This window comes from Telopea speciosissima, chromosome 4 (assembly GCF_018873765.1).
Source record: "Telopea speciosissima isolate NSW1024214 ecotype Mountain lineage chromosome 4, Tspe_v1, whole genome shotgun sequence".
NCBI lineage: Eukaryota > Viridiplantae > Streptophyta > Magnoliopsida > Proteales > Proteaceae > Telopea > Telopea speciosissima.
Genome location: NC_057919.1, coordinates 48,341,828 through 48,350,102, shown reverse-complemented (window position 1 = coordinate 48,350,102; position 8,275 = coordinate 48,341,828).

The following is an 8,275-nucleotide window of genomic DNA, read 5'->3' as shown; positions in this document are numbered from 1 at the left end:
GTGTATTCAGACAAACTTAGCCACTGCTACAACTGGAGGATGCCCATTCACTTTTATGACAAACAAACAAAAGGTATTATAGTTGTTTACTTTACTTTGATTCTTTTTTGTTATTTATATATTGTATAATCTAAGGTATTATAGCTGATTCGAACTGTATGTTTGTATACTCTTATTTAGGGACTTATCGAAGCAATGGGTATAATATTTCTAGAGGTCAACCATAGGCATTGTGCTCATCATTTATACAATAATTTCAAGTCAAAATGGGGTGGTGGAATTGGACTGAGGTCTTACTTTTGGGCTGCCAGCAAAAGTTACACCAAGTTATAGTTTGGCATGGCAATGAATGGGTTGAAAACTGCACATAAACAAGCTCATGACTGGCTGATGAAAAATGCACCATCAAGTTGGGCGAGGCATGCATTTGATCATAGGGCTAAGTGTGACCAAATAACCAACAACATATCAGAGTCATTCAATCAGTGGATTGGACCACTGCGAGCCAAGCCTATTGTGACCTTAATGGACCAAATCAGGCATAAGCTGATGAAAAGATTGCAATTAAGGTATGTGAATGCTTGCAAAGAACAAGGACAAGTAAGTAAACTCACTCCTAGAGGAAAGAAGAAGTTGGATGCATTACAGGAAAATGTCAGATTTTGTAGAGTGACAAGTTCAGGTGGAAATAAATTTGAAGTCTTGGATGGTAATGGTATGAGACATGTAGTGAATCTTACAGATCGTACCTGTGATTGTGGTGTATGGGAAAGCTTCTAGGTTGCCTTGTAGACATGCAGGAGCATGTATACGTGATAATAGGGGAGAAGTGGACGACAACTGTGACCCGTACTTCTATTTATCCACATATATCATGGCTAATGAGAAGATGATTCAACCATGTCCTGATATCAATAGTTTGGAGAATATTCCATTGCTGCCACCTAAGTTGAGGAGAAAATCTGGGAGACCGAAAAAAGATAGGAGGAGGGAACTTGATGAGCCAGCCAAACAGTACTGGAGATCCAAATCAAATATTTGTCCTAGATGTAAAGAGGTTGGCCATAACATCAGGACTTGCAAAGGTGGTCCAGTTAAGGACAAATCATCTTCAAATAGGGTTGGTATGAAGGTAAGATAGTGTGATTTAATTTGCTTCCAATATGTTTATATAATAAATACGACTTTTTCCATATTTGATGTTTTCTTCATACATTTGTAGCGAAAGAGAAGGAATGACACAGATGATGATATCACCTCCTGCCAGAGGGTAACTAGATCATCACAGAATTCATGTACAACTCAAATTGATTTAGAACAGCAAGATCATGTGATTGAAAAATTGGCAAAAAATGCTGTCAAAGAGAGAGAAAGGAGAGCTGCCAAGAAACTCAAAGCACAAGCACAACCACCCAAGTGAACTGATATTTGGTGAGTTGCAGGCCAACATAAGTGATTTTATAAATTTACATTCAATTCTTTGCCATAGGATAGGACTGACTGACATATCTGCTTTATATGTATCAGGTGCTGCACGTGAGTTAAAGGGAGCTTGAAGGAGCAAAAGATGTACATGATGGCTTCTTGGATTGTTGGTTTGCTTTATGTTGAGGGGATGGGAGTTGGTGCTGGTTTTACAGTTGCAGAGGACATGGGTTTCTATGTAGGATAGGATTCACATAGTTCTGTTATGTAGGATGATGGGTTTGTAATTTTAAAACAATGGTTTTGTATGGCATAAGATAGTTGTATGATCCAGATGAAACAATATGTTTGAAGTGGTTGCACTTGGTCTGATAAATGGTTTTTGTTTAATTATCATATTTTGTTCTCCTCTATGTTTTTAAATTTCAATTTAAACTTTGATCAGTTGTATTGTCCTTGTCTCGTTTGTGTTTATTATTCTGTGATGCTTGATCTTCTTAGGTTGTACTGGCAATGGTTTGAGATAGCTTGTACTAACTCAGTGCAAGCACAGACCAAAGCTTGGGTGGTATTATACTTCTCCTTGTCAGAATTGTTAGTTTAATCTCTCTTTGTCAAAAATTTTGGATTTCATGTCTATGTAGCAGGATTCCTTTGTGACATAGTTCTGTTTGGGAAAAAGAGAGGGTATTGGATTGTAATGCCTCAATGTCTATGTACATGGTCATAGTGGGCTCAATTAGAAAAACCTATTTCATAATAATCTGGAGTGCAGTGTGATAATAGTGCTGGAGCTGTGATTGCAATTGATCTCCACAACCCACATCCATATAATAGTTCTGATTCTTCTAACAGGTATGGGTTCTAGAACTTAAGTGGAAATATTGATCCCGCTTTGTTAGGACTCAAGTCATTGAGGCACTTGGACCTAGGTCTCAACACATTTGATGGAATCCCAATTCCTGATTTTCTTGGTTCTTTGCAAGAATTGCAATATCTAAACCTGTCGAATTCAGGTTTTAGTGGTGTAGTTCCTCCTAGCTTGGGAAGCTGGAGAAGCATTGAGATACTTAACTTATCTATGAACAGGCCATTTAAAGGAAAATCTTAAATTTTAGCTGCATATAAGCGCAACTGCATGATAATTTTTGCTCCACCAAATGAAAAGGAAAATCTTAAATTTTGATAAATTTTCAGACCATTTATCGCCCCCCCCCCCCCCCCATCAAAGAAAAGCTTATTTTGATAGCCCTATTCTGCATAATTTAACTTTCAGATATGCAAGTTACAATGGAATTTATTCTGCATAATTTTGTTTGTAGAGTTGTATCACTCCAAATAAAAAATAGTTATATTTCAATAAAAACATGTATCCCAACAGAATTTTTGTTCAATTGCAACTACATTTTTCACTCTAGTTTGTGCATATCTTTCTCTCCTTCTCTGCTTCTTCTTCTTCTTCTTCTTCTCTGCTCCTTCAACTGCTGAGCTTGGTGCATTGCGACCTGTTGATCCACATTGCATAAAAATCCTAACCCCTTGTCATGCTCTCCACCCATGCTACTTCACTTGTTAAGATCATTCATTTTCTTCATCTACAAAACTAACAAAAGAAATGACTTATGAGATAGTAATTAAACTTGGAAAGAAAATGTTGTAAACATAAGTAATACCTCCATCTTTGTGGGATAGTAGTCACCAATCATCATCGTCAGACGAATTGCTCCAGCTTCCTCCAAGATGTTCGAACTGTGATAAGAGGAAGCCACCATAATAGTTTTCTTTGATGATATGGTCCAGCCGTGGATTTTGAAGAGTGTTTTGTAAATCCCATGCATCAAGGGTGGAATAGAGTAAGCATGCAGGGACTGTAGCTGGGCTAATATTATTCAGCTAGCACATGTGGAGCATCTGGTTCATCCATTCTTCGGAATGGTCATTTCGATCTTTGATCAGGTGATGTTCTGAAATAGATAACAGTTCAAAGGAGGGGAAATACTGGACAGTGCGGTATAAGTTAGGGTGGAGGATGAGAGAAGGGGGCCTATAGAACACAAGGTTAATGAACGCATCTGGATGAGAGTCAAAGTGGGGAGTAAGGAATGTTAGCCAATATGTCGGAGATCCAAAGTAAGAGAGAAAAGTGCCAAAATGTTGCTGGTTTAGTTGGATAAGGCCTTCGGTGGGGCGGGCAAGGTAGTTGTAAGTATCACTAATATGAAATCCAATGGTGATCCCAAAGATTGATAGAAGATGCCAAAATAAGCAAACATATTTCTTTTCAAATATAAAATGCTTATCAATGATAAAGGGGGTAAGGAATGGGAAGTTTGGGTGGCAATAGAGGAAGTCATATTGGATTCCATTTTCTTAGATAACTAAACCTAGGAGTTGATGGAAGGTAGTGCGACTATGACTTACAATGGCTCTGGTGGCAATGGTATTGTTGACATCGGCCGGTAGGAAGCGGTGGAGTGTGCAACAAGAAGTTGGAGAACCAGAGGATGATGGTCCTAATGGGGTGAGGGGAAAAGCCATTGGAAAGTGCAATATATATGTAGATAAGGGTGATCTGATCTGACCTTGCTAGACAATAATACTGACCCTGCTTCTGTCAGAAGATAGGTCTCACTTGTCATCTTTCTCAATCAAAAATAGATGAAATTAAAGTCTATAATGCAATGCCAATGTGAATTGTAAGTTGTGGTCCTCACACATATTCTTTACTTAGCAGAAACATTGAAGTAAATACAATGGTATTAAACAGTTGTGGTCACACAGATTCTTTACTTAGCAGTTGTGGTCCTCACACAGATTACTCTTTCATTGATCGTCAAAATAACATACATCAAGGGAGAAGGACTACAACAGAGAAATAAGTCATCCATCAAGTAAAGGAAACAAGCTACCTCAGAGCATAAAACTAAGACTCTGTTCATCAATACATAATGGGATAAATATGCACAGACACCCAATGCTAAAGGCTCATTTGCCCACTCAATTAAGGTAGTAGTGACAACACTAAAGGTGTTTTGGAAAACAGGGAAAATTAGCTGCTTGATGTACACCAATATTTTTCCATGTTTCTTTGATAATTCCCTCCATGGAGTGTGGGTATTGGTTGGTTCTTCTCAACTTGAAGTACTATTACAATAGACTGAAACCAAACCCCTAACGAAGGAATATCGATCGAACACTGGCTGAGTTCATATTTGATGTAACAGATCTCTACTAACCAGATTTTAAAGAAATAAATTCATCCAGCAGATACATAATCAGGTAAAAAAATTGATGCATCGATAGAGAGAAGACTTTACAACGAAACAAAGAAGAAGTAGAGGAACTAGAAGAAGATAAAATTAGAGAATAAGGCAAACACTTACAATCGGAATGTCTCTGTTCTTCGTCTCCGGCGAGTAGCAGAGAAGAGCATCTCCACACCTCCACACAGATCGAACTCCGTTTTAGGGACCTCCACCAAATACGTTTTAGGGAAATCTGTGGGAATGTCTTACAGATCAGAGAAGACGAATGTCCCTGTTCTTCGTCTCAGTCGAGTAGCAGCACCGTGGAACTCGAAACCAAACCCCTAACGCAGGAACATCGATTGAACAATGGCGAGTTGCAGAGAAGAGCTCTCCAGTTAGGTTTCAGCCGATCGTGAAAGGGAAAGTGAGATAGGAAAGATGAGGGATGAAAGGGAAATAAGGGAGGGTATTTTGGGTATTTCATAAATATTACAAATTCGTTTTTCAAGTTTTATTTTCTTTATTTCATTAAAGGGTAAAATCGGCTTTTCATAGTGGTCCAGTTAGTGATTTCCGTTTGCATTTAACGGAAAGGATCAAAATGGCATTATCGTGTGAATTAGGGGTGTATGCTGGAATTTCAAGGGGTCCAAGTGGCATTGTCAGAAAATTAGGGGTACATCTGTCCTTTTTGGTCTACTTAGGGGGTATGCGTATTTATCTCTTTATTTATTTATTTATGAAAACAAATATAAAAAATTATGGAATATTCCATCTTTTCTTCAAACCAACTCCCACAGGTGCACGATTCTATAATGTGTTTTAAAATCCGCAAACTGCTGCAGCTCATTTTGGGATTGGTGTGTGATTTGTGTGATTACACTTTGTTTCATCGAAAAAAAAAAAAAAAAATGCAAACCTTTAATACTATCTTTTCTTAAATAGGCAACACATGGCATGGTGGTTAATAAATAAGGTGAAAGGACTCAAATGTCCCTCACATTATCTTAAAATTTTACCCACTCAAATTACTGATGTAAACCTTTAGCCAACAACGGAGTGCCACTTGTAATGATGGTTATAAACACCCTTAGAAGGACCAAGTGGTCCTTAAAATTTTACAAAATCATTAAGAGAACCCCTGTCTTCATTGCCACAACCGAAGGCACAAGACAATCGGCCATAGCTGCTGCCATGCCCGCTGCCCACATGGGCGACGGTTATGACGGCTTCCATGCCACCGGTCGCGGTCACTCCGATCATTGGTCAATACCAGTGCTCGTTGACTGTCCTTTCTCCTTTTCTATTTTAATCAAAGCTGCGGCAAACTATTGTAGACAAAGCTTACGATCATTACTATTAAATATTCTATTTTGTCTCAATTTTATCCAGTACGTGTCACCATCAGCAGCCGACACATGGCTTAATTTCTTCTAATTGAATACATAATCAGAGGCGACATGGCTCACTGTCCTTGGCCAGGAAAAGGCTTCTCCAGCCCACCCAAAAAAAACAAAACAAGCCTGGTGTAATACTGACCTTTTCTACTGTCCAATGGCAGGCTTGGCCGCCCATTAATGGCGGCTTTGGCTGCCCTTACAATCAAAAAATAATAATAATAAAAAAATAAAAAATAGACATTGTTGTCAACACAAATCTTTAAATTTTTTTTAAGAAAGTTATCAGTGTCACACCCTGATGTTGGCCTATATTTTAAAGCACACCCGTTAATTACCATAATATCAATTATTATCTATTTTTTAACGGCATTAATCTCTGAAATTTTTGTGATCAAAATACCTTTTACATTAAAACATTAAAAACCTAGATTGATCCACTGACTGAGAGAGAAATATTACCCAATTAGATTGTTCCAATAAACAAAATTCTCCTAATTTTTAAATTAAAATTGATTAAAAAAATATGCAACATCCACAAGTTACCCAGGGTGCATGTTAGTGGACATCACCATAAACACAAACACTACAACAAAGCTCATCAAACCATTTCTCACAAAGAAAACAAAAGGGTTTGTTTAAGATTAATATCGAAAAATTAGAATAAGAGAAGGAAAAAATCTACGCTTGGGAAGAGGTGCAATACTGCAATGGATGATTGCTGAGGGATCCACATCCTCTACTTCCAAGACCTGTACTTCCATCCTACTTCCAACGCCTCACATTGTCCCACCTAGCATTAGAACCATCCAATGGCTGGAAGTTATAAAAATTCAAAAGTTTTTGAAAATCATGTCAGGCCTTTCGAACCAAGTTAAATCCTAAAACAAATATAAATCGATCGATTCAAACTCACTCAAATCGGATCATCAACCCTCAAACCATCGAATACCCTAACTTTTCAATCGATTACCCCAACTAGGAAACCAAAAATCCCGAAACCTGAGAGCTGAACTCCTCCTCTACTTCATCTAAACTGCCGCCAAGGTTCACCGGAAATCTCCTCCTCTACTTCATCCAAACTGCCACCAAGGTTCATCGGAAATCGTAGGGAGAATGCTCTTCCATTGCGCAGCCAGATCCTCCGTGAGCTCCCACGGCGTTGTGAGAACCTCCTTCTCTGCTTCATCCAAACTGCTGCCAAAAACCTCTACCCATCGATTTCCTGGTTATGGAAATTCTGAGTTATTGAGCCTTCTTTTTGTGAGGTTAATTAATATCAACAACCAAGATTTTTTTTATCATTTCACTGATAACGATAAGCTTGCCTTCTTGGATCAAATCACATTAAAAAAACGAAAAGATGAAAGTCATGAGAACTTCTTCAGTTAAAAAATTGGGGAAGAGTTGGCTCGTAATTGTGACTGTTCTCTTTCCATCTCTCTCAATTTTATTAAAAATCAATTATTTTTCCAAAGATTTGGGCATGATTTCATGGAGCTTGTGGGTTTTTGATTATACAAATGGTAGTTAACTCGTTCGACTCGGTGATGGGTTTTGGGGTAGCAACTCTTTACATGATCTAGCTTAGAAGGCGATGTCACGACATTTCAGATGCCTTTAAGGACTCCATAGCAGCACACTTGAAGCATACATGTGAACTTCTGGGTGAGAACGCCCACGAAGTAGGATGCAGCCGTTTCAGAACTTGACTGCAACTGGGATCGAGTTTGAAGCACCAGTGCTCTGTTCGATCGTGATCTTCAGTGCGCCATGGATGTGTTTTGAGTTTGGCCGCCTACGCGTGATGGTATTGCTCTGGATATTCGGAAGAAGAGGAGAAGGTCAGTGCGCCATGGAAGAGTTCTATCTCAGGAACTCTTCTCATCTTCTGAGTTTTCAGAAGAAGAAAACCTATGTTCGTTGGAGGGGTTGGGTTCACAGATTTGGGGATTTTTGCATCCTAAACGATTTGAGCCCTGGTTTGGTTTGGGTGAATTTGAACCGGTGGGTGGATTTATTTTGGGGTTTAAGGTGGTTCAAACAGGTGTTTGTATTTTTTCAAAAACTTTTGAATTTTTTAAACTCCCAGCCGTTGGATGGTTGAAATGCCAGGTGGCACCATGAGAGGCCTTGGAAGTAGGATGGAAGTGCAAGACTTGGAAGTAGAGGATGTGGATCCGATTGCTGAGATGGGCTATGGAA